Here is a 23,445-nt window from a genome sequence, read left to right as displayed (position 1 = left end):
AAGGAACATAAATAGAAACAAAAAGCGCCAAAGTGTCCTTTTTTGAAAATGGCATGATTCTACCTACAAGACCCTAGATTCTACTATGAATAGGTCTTAAACTTGGGAGAAAGGGATAACTGAGATTTCTTTTAACATCAAAATGGTCACTGGCTGCCAGGTTCTCTCAGTACCACTTAGTCCCTATCTGTTATGGAGTCATCCTGGCTGACCTACCCTTACCCCATCCTGAGCTCCCAAGCTCAGGACTGACCTGTGTGCCCCCCACCACACCCCCACTGCTATTCCCTATATAACCCAGCCCTTATGTACAAATGGTCCCTTTACCTTTAGTCTCTTGCGGTGGTTCCCATCCCTCGTTCTCCCTTTCCCTTTCCCCCATATCCTCACACAGCCAGACTCAATTTGCCAGTCATATTTACCTGGATTCCAGATGCCTCTGCCTCTATCTGTGCTCTCCATTGATTCTATAATAAAAATTTAACTGTTTAGAGGAAATCATGTCATCACTCTCTTCCTTCCTCTCCCTCTTCCTCTATCTCACTTTCTTCCCCCCCCCCCATTTACCTGGTGCTATAACCTTGAGAGTGGAATAAATGAAGTTCCTTCCAAGGTACTGGGCTGCTGTTAACCAAGTTTCTCATCTGACTCTACTAAGGACAATACTTACAATTTATCCTCAGATCTGTGATGATGCTGACTTACTAATTGCAGCTGTAAAGGGGAGTACCCATACCCATGCGCTCCTTCCCCAAGGCTGCAGCTGCATGTTAATTGATTTAACTCAGGCCTCAGGCCTCACTTTTCTAGAATTTAAAGGAAAACACAGTGTACCTTGGTGACATACTTCCCTCTTAAAGAGATAAGTTCACAAAACAAGTTGCAAAGTAACTTTTTACTATTCCTTAATTTAAAGAAATATGCTTTGCAGTGACTGCTTTCAGTAATCAGGAGTCTGCATCATGGAACATGACTGGATGAAAAGAAAAGGTTTTAAGCTTAAGTAAGAGGTGAGGTTCTAAGAAGTTAAACAAGAAGGAAGGCCCAAGTGAGGATGCTTAAATCCTACTTCGAAAGGGGAGTAAAATAATCACAATCACAGAAGGCAGAAGGAGGGAGGGACCTAGATCACAAAGGAGAAGGAAAAGGGAAAAGGGGGGCAGGGTCACAATGGAGGAGTATGAACAGGAGAGAGGCCCAGAGTTGCAGGAGAATGATTGGAAATATGCAGCTGCTGGTGGTCAGAGGTGGGAGGAACCCTCTAGAAATTCCCACTGACCTGGGATGAGAGAGGCCCCTAGGACTCAATGGGAGTGACCTTAGCTGAATTGTCCAATAGTGGGAGACAGAATCTGAAGAGACCACCTCCTGTAGTAAGGCAGGACCCCCAGTGGAGGGGTGGGGACATCAACGAACCTACAAAACTTTTGACCAGTTATTGTTTCTGTCTAAAAGAATTGCAGGGGCAAAAATGTAGCAGAGACTGAAGTAATGGCTGATGACCAGTCACTGGCTCATTTTGGGATTTATCCTATAGGTGGGCACCACTCCCTGACACTATTACTGATGCTTTTCTTTGCTTGCGGACAGGAGCCTAGCATGGGTGTCTTCTGAGAGGCTCTACCAGCAGCTGACCACCTAGACAGATGCAGGTACTCAAGGCCAAACAATTGACAGAGGTTGGGGACTCCTGTGGAAGTGTTAGGGAAAGGATTAAAGGAACTGAAGAGGATGGTGACAGGAAGACATACAGTGTCAAGTGACAAATTACCTGGGACCCTGGGAGCTCCCAGAGACTGAGCCACCAACCAAAGGGCATTTGCATATGTAGCAGAGGGCTGCCTTTTCTGTGCTTAGTGGGAGAGAATGTGCCTAATCCTGTAGAGAAGTGATGTTCCAGGGTGTGGAGATACCAGGAAGGACATCTTCTCAGAGATAAATGGGAGAGGGGATTTTTGGGGTGGAGGGGTGGGTGGAAGGGGGACTCTGCTAGAGGGAAATTGGGGTAAATTTTGAGATGTAAATAAACAAAAGAATTAATTAATAAAAACAGAAAAGTAAAATAAAAAGATGTGAGGCTCTAAGAAAATAGTTTAAGTTAAAATGTATTTAAATACAAGTTGTAAAGGTCTGAGGATATTAAAGCTTAAATAAGTAATAAGGGTTTATATGAAATGTGTTTTAAGATGTATAAATGTAAGTTATATAAGTTATGAAAGTGATTTAAACCAATAAATGTTTTAGATTTTATTTCCTGTCTATGCTATTGTTACATTAAAACTTCTAAAACTAGCAATTTTAATGTTCATCAATAGAGATGAAATAGCTACTACTCTAGCTCTAGTCTTGTTACCATTGTAATAGTCAACAAACTAATAATTTAAATTTCTTTGATTGTCTTCTAAGTATAGACTTGAAAATCCTTCTACAAAAAGAATTCACTTAAATTTCAGGGAGGCAAATGAATCAAATTCTCACAGGTTAAATAGGATCTAACTAAGTATTGCTGTCAATAAACACTATTTTCCCTGCCTATTGCCTACTCCTGAAGGTGAAAATGAAACCCCCCTCTCTCTTTCTCTCTCTCTCTCTCTCTCTCTCTCTCTCTCTCTCTCTCTCTCTCTCTCTCTCTCTCTCTCCATCTCTCACTCCCTCCCTCCTTCCTCCCCCTCTCTCTCCCCCTTCTGTATCTTTAATTATCATCCCTTGTCTTATGACTTCCTTCCCCCAAAATCCCATGGCCATTGCTCTGGAAGTTTCAAATGTAGACACAAGACAAAAATGTCCCCTAAGTTCCTTGAGTTTACCTTCTGTCCCAGCAGATTTCAAGTCAAATGCCTATATCAGAGGGTGAAATCAATCTCTGTCTCTTTCTCCCTTATCTCCTCCTGCAACTACTATGACCATAGCTGTCGAAATTTTACATCAATGCCCAAGATAAAAATTTCCTGTAGGCTCTTTAACTTTACCTTCTGTCCCAGCAGATTTCAAGTCAACAGTAGACAGTGCCAAGCCTGCCTGCATTGTGCCAGACCCTGATTTTTTTTCATAATTCTCCATTCTAGACTGCTACAAAGTCTAGTGACTTAGCTCAGGTGATCCAGCCTCAGAAACTACTACAACACAACCTCTTGTCCTCTTGGCTTCTGCTTCTGTATTAGTACATTTAATATTGTGAAAATGGTAAAAGAAATGCACAGAATCCATGCAATTTCCATCAAAATTCTAACATGATTCTTTACAGAAATCTTAAAAAAATAAATAAAATAAAAATTCATATTGAAAGAGAAGACTGAGGATAGTAAAACGTGACTGAATAATAAAAACCATTTCTGAGGGTTTCATCATGCTGAATTTCACATTATGCTGCAGAAATATAGAAATCCAACAGAATCATACTGGCATCCTCCCTGGCACACTAAAGGAGTGGAGTGACCTTGCTACAGAGTGGCTTTCATTAGAATGGCTCTATAGAAGGCTTACTCAAAGCCTATTCAGAAGAGCTCAATGAGAAAGAAGGCAGGGAATGGGCTCTTAGACATATGAACAAAACTGGAGGCTGGGAAGGTGTGTAGTAAGCAGAAGCCAGCATAGAGTCTATTCTAAGTAACAAAGAGACCAGAGTGTGGGGCCTTCAGAATATGGATATGAGTATTCACTGCAAGGCAAGCTAACATCTATTCTTCTGATGACTGGACAGAGGGACATGTGAGGGCTGAGTAAGCTGAAATGTGGGAGGTAACACACTGGGAATCTGCTTAGAGGATAATATGCACAGTGGAGAAGGGCATAGGAAGATAAAGCTCATACAAGGTTATGTTGTAGTTACTTTGTTACTTGCAAAAGTTTATTTCCTATGTGACATTATAGAAAGCATGTAAGTTTCACTGTAGCTTTAAAAATGTTTTTACACACTAGGAAAGATATTCTACTCTGATAATACTTTGTGTGAAATTATTATACATTAATATTTGTTGAAGGAGAGACTAATTAAACATAAAGGGAAAGATTAGTGTTGAACCATGTATGCTTTATTAAAATTAAGCAAAAAATATAATCTACAAAGTGTAGTTGCAAAAAAGACTAAACTCAGAGTATGTATGTTAATTCCTGACAGGATTATCACATGTGAGAATGATTCTATGAATAGTGATAAGTGTAAGGCAATAAATGAATTCAGGCTCCTAAATCTGTGCAGAAGAGCTGTAATGAAAGACAAGAATATCTGTGAGTAAAGTGAAGGAAACAGCTTTGTGTCAGAAGCCTATATTTCAATTCTGAGTGTGCATCTATTGAGATTTCCCTCTTCATGACCATGGATAATGCCAGTCATTTAACTGCATAGCAGTGGGATACATGCTGTGTCTACATGGTCAGAGCAGTCTTAGCCTTCACATCAATTGCTTTCAATCATAATCCAAGAGATGTGCTTTTGAGGTGTGTTCTGTGCTATGTATTGGAATGATAAATACTATTCCTTGTTGGTGGACAGGGAGATTCTCACTTATAACCATGTATGAGCTTTGTAATCTCGCTCATACCCCAAGTTATCCCTGTTTGATGAATAAAGATGCTTACAGCCTATAGCTGTTCAGAAGAGAAATTTGCAAAGATCAGTTACCTGGCTTGCGGTCCGAAAAGAGGAGAAGATGCCATGTGTTCTGTGAGTCATGAAAACATGGTCACGAGGGCTGGCCATTTGAAGTAAAAGCATCCCAGATGAAACATGACAAGTTATAACTCAGGTTTATAGATAGGGAAGTAGAAACTAATAGCTTTTAGGGTAGAGACTTGTGCAGTTCTAGTATATAAGGCTTATAGATATAAAAGTTTGCTGTCTTTTACCTGGGAACTGGGTGGGGTAGAAACCCCAGATTGAGTTTAAGTGTTTATTACAGCATATTGGCTAAACAGCCTCTGTCAAGAACTCACTTTCCTTTCCAGACAGGAGTCTAGGATAGACTTTGAGAAGTTCCACCCAGCAGCTAACTCAGGTGCTGATATTAAATATGATCCAAGGAGTGAATGTGATTCTCTTTAGCACTGAACCTTCTGTTGAGTCCCATGCACTGTCTTTAAAGTAAGTGGTGCTCTGGAGAGTTCTGTAGATCAGAATGCTTTCTTTCCTACTGGTCTTTTGATCTAGGTGTGATGACCTGACTGCTAGCCTAGGCTTTTACCAATAAAACAGCTTCTCTTAACACTGTTGGTCTGCACAATGTTGGGCTGGTGTTTTGGGTACATCTGCATCTCTCCAGCTATGATATGAAAAAAATATAATCTCTGTCTTCACTTAGATCAGACAAGCAAGCAGCATGGCCAAGCACAATAGAGAAATATAGAACAGGAGAAATGGAGGGAAAGATGGTTTCTGTTTCTAAGGCAGGGTTGGAATCAGATGGAGGGTTATAGAGAGGATTACAAATCCACTTCCTACTGTCACCTAGTGTGAGACATCTAAGGGTAAGAGATACCCAGTGGTAAGAAAACTGCACTGAAGTGAAGGAAGGGTCATCAGTATAGATTCCAGGCATGATGCTTTTGATGATTGTTGACTTGTGGAAATGGATGAGAGCTCATTATTCTTAGGCAGCAATGGCTAGTGAGCCCCTGGCTGCTCTTGAGGATCCTGCAGGAACCATTCTCTATTTCAGATATTCACTACTGTCATTTATTCACAAATTTCTGAGCAACCTTGGAAAACTAGACCAATTCATAAAGAAAAGTCCAGTATTGTTTCCAGTTTCATACCATCTTAGGTAAGGAAAAAGGACCTAAGAGTTAACAATTAATTTAGGAACCTGAGTGTCTAGGCCACTTAACCATTAAGGTATATTTAATATAATTAAGGTATATTTCTGGCAGAAATTAGAACTAAGCAGAAGACTGTCAGTCTAAGAAAGTAAATGGGAAGAAACACCTGAATGAATGCCTCATGCTGCTTTTACAAGCCATGGCTTGGTTATCACAGAAACATCCAGTCCCAGGTGTGAGATACCCCCAAACTAATTCCAGTCAGGGAGGCCTGAAGTTTCCAACCCCAAATAGGCTAGTACTATTTCTCTTGGGTGCACACAAAAAGTATATAAGAGTCTACTGTTGAAGACACTAGAGTTAAGTCTTGGCACATAGAAAAATAATCTAAACTGATGGCAAAGTTCCTCCTTCCTGCCTAGCTTTGTCTGTGGAGGGTGGTTCTATGAATAGTGATGGGAGAAAACAGTCAACATGTTCTGACTGGCAGTGGATTTTATATGCTGTAATACTGACCTGCTGGGCTGGATATGCCTACAGATGCAACCATGGAACTATTGCTATAATAGTAACTAACACTTTCTGGTTGAGTTTTTGGCCATTTCACAGTATGGAATTTATATCTGGTGCTCTAAATTTGATCCTAAACCCATACAGTTGTACTTAACAGACTATGAGGAGACATGCTATTGTCATTTTGGACATGTCAACCTGCTTCCTAAATATGTTTATGTCCATAGATTACTGCTGCTTTCTTCATTAATCAGAGAAATGCCTTTGCACAGGAATCTGTTAATACACAGACTTAAGTACATTTCAAAGGGTTAAGAACAAGTGCTGAGTGTTTGGCCCCAATGAGATATTTATATCACACAGACACACATCAGGTATCACCACTCAGGGGACAGGGTGTAACATGACACAGTGACAGTAAAAGAGGTGGGAGTGTAAGACCCCAAAAACCGAGAGTGCCCCAGCACCCCACACCCCGGAAGGCGACACCCAAATCACTCAAGAGAAACGGTCTCGATGCAATAGCATGAGGCTTTCTTTATTCTAGAATTCTGGGTTCCATAGCCGTGTACTACGCAGGGTCAGAGGACTATGGACCATGAGTGCCAAATTGAGACAGCTTTTATAAGTTTACGACAAAGCCCGCGAATCACAAACCAATCATTTCTTAGCATGGAGAGCCCACGAAATGGGAGCCAATTAATTTGTACCACTCCATAGTTTTTAGGCCAATCAGTTTAAATTATCGGAGCCTGCGCTCAGTAAACCAATTAGTTTTCTATAATGTCTACAGCTGCGTGAACTCCTGCTTAGGGGTAATGGCGTAAGTTTACAGAGGATAAGCTTAGCCCATTTCCAGTTACCCTATGGGGCCAGGATCACCTATTCAAGGCCTTTCTGCTAGGTCTAAACAAAGGGCAGGCTCTGGAATGTGACCTTTTACCTAGTTTCTAACAAAGTGAGATAGCATTTTAAACTACTGATTTCTTGGGGTCATTAGAGTTAGGCTGTACTATTTTCTATCCTTTCAGGAGGAGGGCTATGGAAACCTCTGTTCTGGACAGGACAAACCATTGACCTCATAGAAGCCCAGCAACTGTGGTGACTTCCATTCCAGCTCCACAAGGTGGAGCACATTCAGTATTCTCACATGCGTGGGATAGAAACGCTAGCTCCAGCCTTAGTAGAAGAGCTACTGATAGGAATTCTTCAGGGGCAGGAGGAATCATTTTTCTTTAGGGGTGTAGAGAATGGACAATTTTTCAGGACATCACAAGCACAGACAGGCAAAGACACCCTGTTTTAACACAACAGGAATAATAATAATAATAATAAAACAAAAAACAAGCCATTTGGCATCATTGGACAAGGTCCTTGTCACCAAGCCCAACAAGCAAAGTTTAATCATGGGATCCCACACAGTCATGGACGAGACATGATTCCTGCAAGTTCTCCTGAACTTCAAAGTGACTCTAGCATATGCAATCTCACATAGAAACACACAGCAAAAATACATAGCAACATAAACACACACACACACACACACAGCAGAGAGAGAGAGAAAGAGAGAGAGAGAGAGAGAGAGAGAGAGAGAGAGCCAGAGAGAGAATCACTGTACATTTAACAAAGCATGATAGTACAATGGTCTTTAGAACTGGGGTTTCAGAAGGACTTAGAGGAGTGGGGGGTGGGGGGGAGGGGCGCAGTGAAGAGTAGATATCAAGACCTATTATAGACATACAGGACAATGTTAGAAGATAAATTATAAATTTTACAACCACAGTGATTAAAAAGTCTTTAATCCCAGCACCTGGAAAGCAAAAACAGATGGATTTTTGAAAGTTCCAGGCCAGCCTGTACTACATAGTGACTTTCAAGGCAGACATTGCTTTACATTTAGGTCCAGTCACAATAACAAAAAAGAGAGACAGAGTAGGGGGAAATGAGAAAAATGGGAAATAACTAACAACCAGGACAAGGTTGTCCTCTGGCACCTGCCAATCCTATTTGCTGGCAGTCATGCCTCTAACGTTTTTGTGACATCTGATAGAGAGAAGACTCAAGAGCTTGACACAAGTTAACTTTTACTGTACAATTAAATAGCATCTCTCAGGAACTTCAAATCTGTTTCAACTATATTGACTTATATTAATGTACATATAAATAAAGTAACAGTTTCTATGAAATTTATGAAGAATGACAGTGTGTTCTGGGAAGCTTCACTTCTGCACAGGGCCACCGACAGAAGCTGTGAAGAGAATTTTCACTCACTCACTCATTCACTCACTCACTCACTCACTCACTCACTCACTCACTCACTCACAGGTCATAGACAACTTCTCTCTGTCAGTCTCTGACTCACAGCCTATAGTTCTGTCATCCCTACTACAGGACATAGTGGTGATGCCATTAAAAAATCAGAGAAATGACAGATTTGTAGGAAACATGTTCATTCAAGCCAACTACTCTCTCTAGGCCAGACAGATTTTCCTGGTGTATTAGGTTGTTTTGTGGTCAGATTGGTCAATCAGGAGGATAACGATCAGTACTAAATGGTTGTGGGTCTAGACGTACTGGAGGGGCAGACATGGAGTGTGAGAAGGGAAGAAGGTTTCCTCGTGGTACTTATATGACACAACTGTGACACCTGCCACAGAGCTCCAGAAGCCTCCTCTTGATTTCCAGGTCTTGGGAGGTATTCTCTTTGTTTTGAAAGTTCTTTACATATCTGAGATGCGCTGTGGCTTCAGTAGTGTCCATCACAGTGCAAAAGTCACTAGTTTAAGGGTATAAACCGCAAACAGAACACTCAATGTTCTTCTGGGAACCCAGTAGAAACAACCATCTGTAGAATGTTTGTTTTTTGTTTTTTTTTTCTGTAAGCATTGACACCTTTTTTAGTTTCCATGGTATTTGGTACCAAGTTAGAGTCAAACATCTCACCAGAGAAACACCATGCTGTCTGTATTAGGAACTGTACATTGGTGGAAAACCTCATCTCAGCCTACAGTCATTCCAAAGGAAAATGAGCTCACTTGAGTAAGAAACTACTTCACTTTGATTTGATATCAGTTAGGTTCAAGTTTTGTGCATTATTTCTTCCAAAAGCCACTTGTCTCTCACAGCAGCAAACTGAATAGACATAGACCTGTAGGTTGATATCTAGGACCTATTGAGACATTTCTCTTCTGCAGTTGGTTAGTGAATATAGGAAATCCAACCTGATCCCTAGGTTCCCTGAGTAGGTGAGACAAGCCAGCTTTGGGTGCACTAGGCCCTTATTCCCTTACTGGTTCCTAACCAGAAAATATTATCTTAGACTGATAACTAATATGCTATTTAGCAAAATCAATTTCTAATTGCTATGAAGTCTTAATATACTAATCAAACTTGAAATAAACCTTAAAAAAGAATACATGAGTGCTTTCTTCTGAAACACTGTGTGCCATCCAAATACACCAGTGGAATATATGACACACATGCATGGAACATATGACACATACTGAACTTATACAGATATGTAAACCACTTCACACAAACACACACACACACACACATACACACACACACACTCACACTGCCACTGATGAAACTGTGTGGGATTCAGTTCATCACAAATCTATGCAGTCACCATGATGTTCTGGATGGTGACATGGGTACAGTCCTGCACTTGGAGAAAAGGAAATGTGCTTAAGGCATAGAAAACTCCCATTTTGAAACAATATAACTTTTTATATTATACCAGAGTCTCCAGTGATGTAAGCTATACCATATAAGTTATGTAGCATAGGAGAATCTTGAAGTTATCCTCCTGCCTGCCACCTTCTCCCCAGTGCTGTGCTATAGGCAAACAGAACTATGGCCATATCCATATATACTGGGGATTGAATCTGGAGAGCCAGGTGCTTGAAACAGGAGCACTCTCCCACCTGTGTCATGTCCCTAGCCTCTAATATAAAAAGCTTACAGTAGAGCAATAGTTCTCAGCCTAGAGGTGAGATGCAGAGTTGGTGGCAGCTATGGGAAAGGGTCTGGGATCCAGTATTCCTACCTAATTCTCCTCATGGTCAGAGTCAGTATGTCACCATGTATCTTGGCACATAATTTACAGAATTTCTTGTGAAATATTCCCTTATTAAAAGAACTAGTAAATCCAGTGCTGATTTGGAGTTGGGATGTCAATCAGTTGGTAAAGGTTACCTAATAGTCTTTGAGGGGATTCTCAAATATGCCATACAAAGTCATATGGACTTACTGATCTGATAATATTTTGCTATGTATCCTCAGATAGCATCAAATTAGTGATCATTCTGTTGTAGTTACCCTAGTGCTGGAATTACAGGTATCTTTTACTATGGCCAGCTTTGGAAATGGTCTTTACTACTGGGGAAATAGAAATTGGTACATTAGGCATTGTGTGTGTGTGTGTGTGTGTGTTTGTGTGTGTGTGTGAGAGAGAGAGAGACAGAGAGACAGAGAGAGAGAGAGAGAGAGAGAGAGAGAGAGAGAGAGAGAGAGAGAGAAAGCAATCCTTTTAAATATACTATGGCCTAAACATTATTATATTCCAAGAAAGAGCTATGTATTTTTGAACTGCACTGTTAGAGACTTCTTCCTCACATTCACCTGAAAATCATTATCTGCTTTTGATCCAAGAGACTACACAAAAGGGGCTAGAGAAGTGATGCAGTGTGTATCAGTGTGTAACAGCATCCACTGCTCTAATAGGGAAGTAGGCACTGCACATTCATCTGACTCCATATCTAAGACATGTGACGACCTCTTCTAACCACAACAAGCACTGAACTGAAGTGCACAAACCCACAGAGACACAGGATTAAAGAATGGTATCTGTTTTTAAGAGACTGCACAATGAAGGTACAGAAATAAAAATATAGAATAATATATGTTTTACAAAAGAAAGCTCAAATTTCATTAGGTCTTATTTGATTGTTATGATCAAAAGTGTAATGGAAACTTATAAATATACATACACATTTATTATGATACATATAAAACATATGTACACATAGAAGGGCAACATATGTACACATTAGAGAAAGAGATCTGGAGAGCTGAGGTTGGATCGGGGGGAGACAGAGAGAGAATATCTCTTAGAATTAGTATTCTGGCCCAAGACCTTACACTTCCTTGGATCTCTATGGCTGTATAACAAGTCTGGTCATGAGATATCTTGCTAACTTTTATTTCTTCTTTAATTTCTGACCTTTTTGAATTTTATGATTTATATGGTAGATCTATTAATTAATTTATATTCATACACATACATGCACAGGCACAGATGTGTGTCAGTATGTACATATCCACATATCTGAATCCAAAGCAATGTCTTATACTGTAAGTACCAAGCTGCATTAATGGTTTCTAAAATTGTCACCTGACTATGAAGAGGCATTCTACAAAAAGAGTGTCTCCTGATCCCCATTCCTAATCAATCCCACAAATATCAAGATAAATCAGATTTGCAGACAATATTTTTATGGCCACCCATTTCTCTGAGTAACATACATTTCTGCAGATCTCAGCAGCCTGGGTTCTGCAATTATCCTACTGTGTTGTGAAAGGAAAATACTTTTTCCTGTTTCCTATTCTGCTCTAGTGATGTGGTTGTTGCCTATATCATAATGAATATTCTCCTATGTCTTACTACTCTGGATGGCTTCTGCTTATGTTAGGCCACACTGCTTTCTTGCCTCTGTTGGGTATTTCATACCAACTCAGATCTCTCTCTGCAACCCCTGTAAGAACCATAATGAAAAGATTTCACTATCACTACTACAATGTATCAACCTAAATGTTTTTCTCCAAATTCTTCTAAAATTAGTGCAACCATGACCTGAAGTACAGGGCTGCTTCATCAGTTGCATTTCTTTTAAAGAGAGAAGTAGCCACCTGTCTGAATTTTATCTGTCAAATGAATTTTCATAGACCTTTAAATATATGTGCCTCCCTTAAGAGAAAAAATGGTACAAACCATAAACACTACTTTTTACTTCTCCATCTCTCTCTTTCCATCTCCTTGTCTTTTTATTTCCTTAGTTCTCTCAAAAATTTCTTGAAGCAGGAATGAATGATATTTAGAACTAAATTTCTTTGTGTTTTGATGTTGTATTATTCACATACATATTTACTCTTTGAAAAGTGAACTTTGAAATCATTTGCTAAATGATATTTACCATACATTTTTTATGGCTTGGAAGACCCCAGTGTTATTAAAATCCACATCTTTCTTTTTGAACCAACTGGGAAGTGACCCCAGGTTCTTTCATAATTACCACTCAATGTGTAACTGGACTGTATTTCGGCCCCTGCCCTTGGGTTCTCTTTATTGATCACAAGAAGCAAACAATAAACCATGATTTTTAAATTTGTAAGTGTTTTGTTGTTGTTGTTTTTTGAGTTTTTTTTTTGTTGTTGTTGTTGTTTTTTTTTTTTTTTTTATTTCTGACTTTCCAGAAACTACAAGATCTCTTATTTTCTAGTGCTTGCCAGACCTCTTTGGTCTGATAAACTGAAGCACAAGTCATTTACTTTTAATTAGTTTTGTCAAGGACCTTTGACACTCTGAGTTATATAGACAAAGTCACTATGCTGTGCTTTCAGAATATAAGACAATTTCACAATCTCCTTCTGCCAGGATGTTCTCATCCCCAGACCCGAGACCCCTCCTGGGCAATAGGGAAGTGTAGGGTTCTGTGGTCAAACCCAGTTCACTTTATTTTCATTGTATCATCAACAAACCTGTTTAACCTTTCCCATCTTCTCATTGCATCAGTTACCTCATTTATGATGATGCAGTCAATGTTTTAAAATCAAGAGATATTCAGATCTTAAGGAAACCATTAAAATAATCAATTTCATTACTACTGTCAGGAAAATGGTACCATGTACAAATGTATTTAGGATGAAAATAAGAACAGCAAGCACATTTTCAAGAAATTAAAGGTTAAACATGTTAACTATTTATTGGTGATAAAAGATACACTAAAAAGGCAATTATTTTCAGTATGGCAAGGGTCTGGTACAGCTAAAAAGGGAAGAATTATTTACCTGAGAAAATGGCTTGGAATGGTGTTATTAGCCAAGTAAAACTGTCATAAACTGTCATATATGTGTGTGCGCGTGTATGTATATATATATATATATATATGACATATATGCACATGTATATATAATATTTAATATATTATATATATAATAATATATATAATAATTTCTATGCTTTCTTTAGTTAAAAAGGGGCAATACAATTTTATAAACGTCTTTGAAATGAAATATTTCTTTTCATTTTTTCACCAAATATGCTTAAAATATAATTGAATATACATATAATATATGCATATTTATGAAAAATGAAATTAATTTTAAAAACCAATTTCCAGAGCACTATTGAAAACCCAAGAGTCTGATATACAGTCAATATACAGTCAAGACACGTGAAATATATTTATACCATTGTGCTAATTAATGGTTTTCATGCCATAGTGTCAGAATCATACTTCATTTATATACTGTTGGGAGGTAAATGTAATTACATAAATGACTGAAGCAAAGTGTTGCAGAATTTTCTGGCTATTGACTTACTTCAAGATGGATTTTTTTACATCTTAATTTGCTTGGTTTTTCTTAGTCCCGGTGAAAGAATAGAAAATACAGCCTAACTCCAGCCTTCTAAGGACCCCAAACACTTCATATTCCAGAGCCTGCTCTTTGTGCTCTTTGTTAGAAACTAGGTAAAAGGTCACATTCCAGAGCCAATCCTTTGTTCAGAGCTAGAAAAAAAGGCCTTGAATAGATGATCCTGGCCCCACAAGGTAACTGGAAATGAGCTAAGCTTATCTTGCTTCTGTAAACTGCTTAAGCCATTACCCCTATCCAGGAGTTCATGCAGCTATAGACTCCAAGAAAATAGGAAACTAATTGGTCCACTGAGTGCAGGTTCCGATAATTTAAACTGATTGGCCTAAAAACTATGGAGTTGTACCGATAATTTAAACTGATTGGCCTAAAAACTATGGAGTTGTACAAACCGATTAGCTCTTTGCAGGCTCTCGATGCTAAGAAATAATGGGTTTGTGATTCACGGGCTTTGTTTTAAACTTACAAAAGCTGTCGCAATTTGGCACTTGGGGTCCACAGTCCTCTACCCCTGCATGGTGTAGAGCTGTGGAACCCAGAATTCTGGAATAAATAAATCCTCACATTATTGCATTGAGACCATATCTCGTGAGTGATTTGGGTGTGGCCTTCCAAGGCATGGAGTGCTGGGGTGCCCTTGGTTTTTCGGGGTTTTAAATTTTTTTGGTGCATAGGCCGGGAAGTGCGACTTTCCTTCACATACGAGAAACAACTTAGAGGTAAGGGGATCCCCTCTGGAATATATGTGTGTCGGCTGGTGTCTGTGTCCTGAGTGTCTGTCCTGCAGTGTTTTCTGAATCTGAATCTTAGGAGATGAGCGTTGTTGGTGGGATGTTGCTCTCTGGCTAGTGAGAACCAGAGGAGTGTAGTGAGTAGACATGCTCTGTAGACCACAGGCTGCAACCCTGGGACACATCCCCGGGAATTCTGGGGGAACTCCAGGGAACCTGTTGTAGAGGACATGGTATTTCTACTGAATTGGAGAACTTATACACCCTCCCGGCTGTCTGGTTTTCTGATCTGATTCTGTCCATCTCGGTGGAAGTGAATACTTGGCAGGGTGCCACGGTTTGTTTTCTGTCTCACTGTTTGTCAAAGTCTGAGTCTAGAAGCCTTTCTGAAAATTTCAGTTTTGCTTGTAAGCTTCTGGGGCTTGGAGAGCCTCTCTGGTGCAGTGCTTTCAACTGGCAGCTGCCAGATTTGAGACCATGGGGGTCTGGAGGATGCTTTAGACTATGAAGAGAGCTAAATAAGGCTCTCTTCCATCTGAAAACACCAAGTCAGTAATGGTGGAAGCCATGTTTTGCTGAAATCTCATTCATCTGGTTCATGCAGCATGTGCAGGGACACCTGGTATCTGAAACTACGCCCTTCTAAGGGCAAATCGTGTGGTTTTCATTGCTCTGTGTTCTTGAATCTAGAGGCCTGATGGTGGCAGGGTTACACTGTCTATGTGGTGTCATTTTTTATCATGTTTTGTGTTCTTGGTCTTAGACCGATGATATTATTTGGACTTTAGATTGACTGAAAAGCAACTCTGTCTGTGGTGCCAAAATCAGGTCATGTGACTCAAACGCACCAAAATCAGGTCACATGACTCAAGCACGCCAATTTAGAACAAAAGGAGAGACAAAATACTTGGACTCTGACACTCCCTGGGGGTAAATAAGTCTTGACAAGAAGTTCAATGTGGCAGGTGCAAGTATTCTGGTATATTAAGTTGGTACAGATGGTTTATTTCTTTTATTTTAACCTATTTAAATTGTTATGATCAATGTGATGTTAAACTTTGTGGTTATATTGTTCTTCTGGGAGAGAGGTCAAAATAAGGGAGACCTCCAGAAGACTAGATTCTAAACTATTAAATGAAAAATCTGTCTTTGTGATACTAAAATCTTGTTTTGAGATTTACATTACAGAAAATAGGACTCCCCTTCATATCTCAACATCCATGTTCAGACTGAAGAAACGATCTTTCTAGAGAATATAGAAATGGTCAGATTTAAAATGGGGAGAAAATAAAATTAATTATATAGACATAATTTCATTTGATAAAAACCTTTATAATTGTTATTAAGTTCAAGGCACAAGTTCTTATTTGATACAGGTTTTATTTTGATACAAAATCAAGGTTATATTGGTATAAATACTAATTTTGAAAGTACAGGATTTACACCCAGTTCTTTGTTATTATTACCGATCTGAGATGTTTAAGGCTATGAGTTTAGGGCCAATTAGAAATATAAGGCTTTGAGTTTATTCTTAGGGTGTTTTTTAATAGGTTATAATCAGAAATAGCTGAAGATAGTTTGACAGATAACAGTCCACATTACTTTACATAGATAGTTGGTTTTCAAAAACGTCAAAAATTCATGGAATATGATGTTTATGTCTTAAAAGCTATGTTAAGCTTTCTATGTATTTTCAGTTAATATTGGCGACTCTTAGATTTCTGATGGGGTTGAATACTGTTAGTCTCACAGACAGCCCAAGCTGTTAAATCTTGAGAAAGCTGATATAGATATAAATAAATGATTTTCAGGTGACATATAATTTAAAGCCAGGACATGAGTCAATTCTTACAATGTTAAGTTTTAAGTGTTAATTCTGACAGTCTTTTAAGATAATACAGATGAAAAGGTTCTGTTTAATTGACAGGGATGATAAACTAGGTGTCATGTCTATCTTATAGTTTATAATTTAAAAAATGGTAATAATTATGCTCAATTGATATTTAGAGAGGACCACAGAGTGGAGCAGGAGAGGACCTGAGACCCCTATCCTGATTCCACAGTGGCTTTCTCACTAAGGGCATATTTCCCAAGAGACTAATTAAGCTCTTTGAGACTGTTTTATTTGTAATACAGGAAGCCAAAAAGATTACCCCTTCAGACAAAAGGCAAGAGGCACCAGAAAGACCAACACCAGACTCCATTGGCAGGTCTCAAGGGCATGACAGTCCACAAATTTGACCAAGGTATGTAAGGTTAAGCAGGAACCAGATGAATCACCTGAGGCTTTTCTATAGCAGCTCATAGAGGCATTCTGTCAATATACACACTATGGTAATTGGATCAGACAATGGTTCTGTTTTTGTTTCTAAGGTAAGTCAGAAATTGACAGAGATATTGGGGACTAATTGGAAATATTATTGGACTACTGTCCCCAGGGCACAAGAAAATAAACCAAACCCTATGAGACACCTTAACTAAATTGACCTTGGAGAGTGGCTCAGACTGGGTGGTACCTCTCCACTTGTTTCTGAATAGCCTCTGCCATTTTAACCTGACCCAACCCCCCAAGAGCTCCTCTTTGATACCCCAACTCCTTTAGTGTCCACTGGGCTATCCCAGGAGGTGTCCCACAATATGTGATTTGCATTAAATGCTCCAGGCATGCTAGAAACTCCTCACTGCTTCTAGATAGGCCCTGGATCTGTATAAGAAGGCTTCAGGAACAGTTACTGAAACCCTGATGAAAGAAACCCTCACCAAATTGACCACAGAGACTGGTGTTAATTATTAGATAGCTCTCCTACCCTTTGTGCACTTCAGGCTTTTGTTCTCTAGGCTCAAGGCCCTCGAGTGGGTGAGGCAGCGAGTGTGGAAGCAGCTCCGGGAGGCCTACTCAGGAGGAAGAGACTTGCAAGTTCCACATCGCTTGCAATTTGGAGATTTGGAGATTAGATGCCACCATGCAGAAAACCTTGAGACTCAGTGGAAAGGCCCTTATATTGTACTCTTGACTGTAGCTGGTGGCAGCAACAGTGAACCAGATCCTGGCAGAGAAGCTGAGGGATAAATGGGAAAGGAGTGAAGGGAATGAGGGCTAGGACAATATTTTACTGATCAAGGCTGAAACTTTAATGAAAGTCAGACCATTTAACAGTTTGGGCAAGCCACCGCCCCCCCCCCCCCCAGCCACTGGGGGTGAGTTTCTAGGGAAGTGGTCTGGCTGTTCGCTGGGTGTTGGCTCCATTCCTCAGGCATCTGGGTGGGTCACCTGCTTAACTCAGGAATTGGTAGACCTGGAGGAACAATGAAGGAGGAACCTTCATGCTGAGTCTCTCCACCCTAGGTGGAACAGGATCCTGACTAGCATGGGATTCCATGCTCAATATAGGCTTGGAGAAGTTCATGCTGACCAATGACAAGTACACTTTTAGCTCTCCACCCAAGGATAAAATTTCCTTCTGTAACGTACTTCCCTATTATGCCCTAATGGCAGATTCCTGCCCAAAGTCCTTGTCCTTGGCCAAGGTCAAGTTCCTACCATGTAGCATGACTCCCCATTATGGCTCTGTACATTTCCTCACTTTTTATTAATTTAAAAATGAGGAGGTAGAAAGCAAGTGGATTTTAAGACTATTGCTCTGTAATATTGCTTGAGGTCAGGGATACTGATTCCCCCAGACTTTCGTTTGTTGCTGAGAATAGTTTTAGCTATCCTGGGTTTTTTGTTATTCCAGATGAATTTGAGAATTGCTCTTTCTAACTCTGTGAAGAATTGAGTTGGGATTTTGATGGGTATTGCATTGAATCTGTATATTGCTTTTCGCAAAATGGCCATTTTAACTATATTGATTCTACTGATCCATGAGCATGGGAGGTTTTCCCATTTTTTGAGGTCTTCTTCCATTTCCTTCTTCAGGGTCTTGAAGTTCTTGTCATACAGATCTTTCACATGTTTGGTAAGAGTCACCCCAAGATACTTTATACTGTTTGTGGCTATTATGAAGGGGGTCATTTCCCTAATTTCTTTCTCAGCCTGCTTATCCTTTGAGTATAGGAAGGCCACTGATTTGCTTGAGTTGATTTTATAACCTGCCACTTTGCTGAAGTTGTTTATCAGCTGTAGGAGTTCTCTAGTGGAGTTTTTTGGGTCACTTAGGTAGACTATCTTGTGATCTGCAAATAATGATAGTTTGACTTCTTCTTTTCCAATTTGTAACCCTTTGACCTCCTTATGTTGTCGAATTGCCTGAGCTAGTACCTCAAGTACAATATTGAAAAGATAAGGAGAAATTTCTAGTCTAGTCCCTGTCTAGTCCCTGATTTTAGTGGGATTGCTTCCAGTTTCTCTCCATTTAGTTTGATGCTGGCTACCGGTTTGCTGTACATTGCTTTTACTATGTTTAGGTATGGGCCTTGAATTCCTGTTCTTTCCAAGACTTTAAGCATGAAAGGATGCTGAATTTTGTCAAATGCTTTTTCAGCATCCAATGAAATGACCATGTGGTTTTTTTCTTTGAGTTTGTTTATGTAGTGGATTGCATTGATGGATTTCCGTACATTGAACTAACCCTGCATTCCCGGGATAAAGCCTACTTGATCATGGTGGATGATCGTTTTGATGTGTTCTTGGATTCGGTGGGCAAGAATTTTATTGAGTATTTTTACATTGATGTTCATAAGGGAGATTGGTCTGAAGTTTCCTTTCTTTGTTGGATCTTTGTGTGGTTTTGGTATCAGCGTAATTGTGGCTTCGTAGAAGGAATAGGGTAGGGTTCCTTCTGTTTCTATTTTGTGGAATAGTTTGAAGAGTACTGGTGATAGGTCTTCTTTGAAGTTCTGATAGAATTCTGCACTGAAACCATCTGGTCCTGTGCTTTTTTTGGTTGGAAGACTTTCTATGACCCCTTCTATTTCTTTAGGGGTTATGGGACTGTTTAGATGATCTATTTGGTCCTGATTTAATTTTGGTATTTGGTATCTGTCTAGGAAATTGTCCATTTCCTCCAGATTCTCCAGTTGTGTTGAGTATAGGCTTTTGTAGTAGGATCTAATGATTTTTTGGATTTCCTCAGTTTCTGTTGTAATATCTCCCTTTTCATTTCTAATTATGCTAATTTGGATACTTTTTCTGTGCCCTTTGGTCAGTCTGGCTAAGGGTTTATCTATCTTGTTTATTTTCTCAAAGAACCAGCTCCTGGACTCGTTGATTCTTTGTATGGTTCTCTTTGTTTCCACTTGATTGATTTCAGCCCTGAGTTTGATGATTTCCTGTCTTCTACTCCTCCTGGGTGAAATAGCTTCTTTTTGTTCCAGGGCTTTCAGGTGTGTTATTAAGCTGCTAGTATATGCTCTCTCCATTTTCTTTTTGGAGGCACTCAGGGCTATGAGTTTTCCTCTTAGCACTGCTTTCATTGTGTCCCAAAGATTTGGGTATGTTGTGCCTTCATTTTCATTGTGTTCTAAAAAGTCTTTAATTACTTTCTTTATTTCTTCCTTGACCAAGGTATCATTGAGTAGAATATTGTTCAGTTTCCTCGTTTATGTGGGTTTTCTGTTGTTTTTGTTGCTATTGAAGACCACATTTACTCCATGGTGATCTGATAGGAGGCATGGGATTAGTTCGATCTTCTTATATTTGTTGAGGTCTGTTTTGTGACCAATTATATGGTCGATTTTGGAGAAGGTACCATGTGGTGCTGAGAAAAAGGTATATTCTTTTGCTTTAGGATAGAATGTTCTATATATATCTGTTAAATCTAATTGGTCCAAAGCTTCAGTTAGTTTCATTGTGTCCCTGTTTAGTTTCTGTTTTCCTGATCGGTCCATTGAGGAAAGTGCAGTGTTGAAGTCACCCACAATTATTGTGTTAGGTGCAATGTGTGCTTTGAGCTTTAATAAAGTTTCTTTTACGAAAGAGGGTGCCCTTACATTTGGAGCATAGATGTTCAGGACTGAGAGTTCTTCTTGTTGTATTTTTCCTTTGACCAGCAAGAAGTGTCCCTCAGAGTCTCTTTTGATGACTTTGGGTTGAAAGTCAATTTTATCTGATATTAAAATGGCTACTCCAGCTTGTTTCCTGAGACCATTTGCTTGTAAAATTGTCTTCCAGTCTTTTACTCTAAGGTAGTGTTTGTCTTTCACCCTTAGGTGTGTTTCCTGTAAGCAGCAAATTGTAGGGTCCTGTTTACATATCCTGTCAGTTAGTCTATGTCTTTTTATTGGGGCATTGAGTCTATTGATGTTAAGAGATATTAAGGAATAGTGATTGTTACTTCCTGTCATTTTTGACGTTATTTTTTAAATTTGATTGCTTAACTTCTTTTGGGTTTGATGAAAGGTTATCTTGCTTTTTCCAGGGTGAAGTTTCCCTCCATGTATTGGTGTTTTCCTCCTATTATCCTTTGTAGGGCTGGGTTTGTGGATAGATATTGGGTAAACTTGGTTTTGTCATGAAATGTCTTAGTTTCTCCATTTACGGTGATTGAGAGTTTTTCTGGGTATAGTAGTTTTGGCTGGAATTTGTGTTCTCTTAGAGTCTGCATTGGTACAGTGACAGGCAGGAGGATCAATGGAACAGGATTGAAGATCCAGAAATGAACCCACATTCCTATGGCAACTTGATCCTGGACAAAGAGGCTGAAAACATCCAATGGAAAAAAGATAGCCTTTTCAACAAATGGTGCTGGTTCAACTGGAGGTCAGCATGCAGAAGAATGCGAATTGATTCATCCTTGTCTCCTTGTACTAAGCTCAAATCCAAATGGATCAAGGACCTCCACATAAAGCCAGACACTCTGAAGCTAATAGAAAAGAAACTGGGGAAGACCCTTGAGGACATCAGTACAGGGAGAAAGTTTCTGAACAGAACACCAATAGCATATGCTCTAAGAGCAAGAATTGACAAATGGGACCTCATAAAATTACAAAGTTTCTGTAAGGCAAAGGACACCATCAAGAGGACAAATCGGCAACCAACAAATTGGGAAAAGATCTTCACCAATCCTACATCAGATAGAGGGCTAATATCCAATATATATAAAGAACTCAAGAAGTTAGACTCCAGAAAACCAAACAACCCTATTAAAAATGGGGGTACCAAGTTAAACAAAGAATTCTCACCTGAAGAACTTCGGATGGCAGAGAAGCATCTTAAAAAATGCTCAACTTCATTAGTCATTAGGGAAATGCAAATCAAAACAACCCTGAGATTTCACGTTACACCAGTCAGAAAGGCTAAGATTAAAAATTCAGGAGACAGCAGGTGTTGGAGAGGGTGTGGAGAAAGAGGAACACTCCTCCACTGCTGGTGGGGTTGCAAATTGGTACAACCACTCTGGAAATCAGTCTGGTGGTTCCTCCGAAAACTGGGCACCTCACTTCCAGAAGATCCTGCTATACCACTCCTGGGCATATACCCAGAGGATTCCCCACCATGTAATAATGATACATGCTCTACTATGTTCATAGCAACCCTATTTATAATTGCCAGATGCTGGAAAGAACCCAGGTATCCCTCAACAGAAGAGTGGATGCAAAAAATGTGGTATATCTGCACAATGGAGTACTATTCAGCCATTAGAAACAATGAATTCATGAAATTCTTAGGCAAATGGATGGAGCTAGAGAACATCATACTAAGTGAGGTAACCCCGACTCAAATGGTTAATCATGGTATGCACTCACTAATAAGTGGATATTAACCTAGAAAACTTGAATACCCAAAACATAATCTACACATCAAATGAGGTACAAGAAGAAAGGGAGAGTGGCCCCTTGTTCTGGAAAGACTCTGTGAAGCAGTATTTGGCAAAACCAGAACGGGGAAGTGGGAAGGGGTGGGTGGGAGGACAGGGAGAGAGAAGGGGGCTTATGGGACTTTCGGGGTGTGGTGGACTAGAAAAGGGGAAATCATTTGAAAGGTAAATAAAAAATATATCGAATAATAAAAAAAAAAACACCACAGGGGGAAAAAAAGAAAAAAAAAAAAGAAAGAAAGCAAGTGGATAAACATCCTTCATAAGAAGGTGGGCCTTAACCAGGAGAGGAAGCATTGAACATAATTCCTCTTAAATATTGTATAACATCTCTTTCAGAGGATGGGTAATAGGTTCCCTTATTATTTTAAGGACAGCCTCGTGACATTAACTCCTATGCAATTTGGTGTACTTCCTGGGGACTCAGAAGCAGAAATTGACCTCCCCATGCAGTGCCTTGCCTCTCATCTCTTTGATTTGTTTGCTCATAGACAAACACACATAGATCTGAGTTCTATTTGTCTCCCACTTTGGAGATCCACTTGTGTAAGTTTTGAAGCCAGGGGGTCTGCAAGTGTCTTTAACAGACACACAATCCTTCCATCCAGGTGAGCCTAGGTGGAGACAGCCAGTCTGCTTAACAAACAAGGTCGAGAGTTAAAGGTGGGACAGGATTAACTTGTCTGCAGAAGTCCCCAAGGTTATCAGTTGCAAATTAGCAGCTTAAAAGACACAAGGCCTTCCTTCCCAGTGTGGGGAAAGTGGCTATGAGAGTCAACAACAGTTACAGTTGAGACCCTCCCCCCCCTTCTTTTTTTAGCATCAGAGAAGCTGGCTGATAAGGTTTCTAGCCATCTTTCAGTGATTGGAATCATACATACTAGAAGATGCAGGATCTGTGTTCAATTTTTTCTGGCAGCCATCGGGCTCCATCCTCATTTTGTGAAAAATACAAACGGATCCTCTCCCCCAAATTAAAATAGGGTCTGGATCATTCCATGTATTAGTTAAAGGGTCCCGCCACTTAACCA

Source organism: Apodemus sylvaticus, chromosome 1, assembly GCF_947179515.1.
Source record: "Apodemus sylvaticus chromosome 1, mApoSyl1.1, whole genome shotgun sequence".
NCBI lineage: Eukaryota > Metazoa > Chordata > Mammalia > Rodentia > Muridae > Apodemus > Apodemus sylvaticus.
This window is presented reverse-complemented; position numbering follows the sequence as displayed.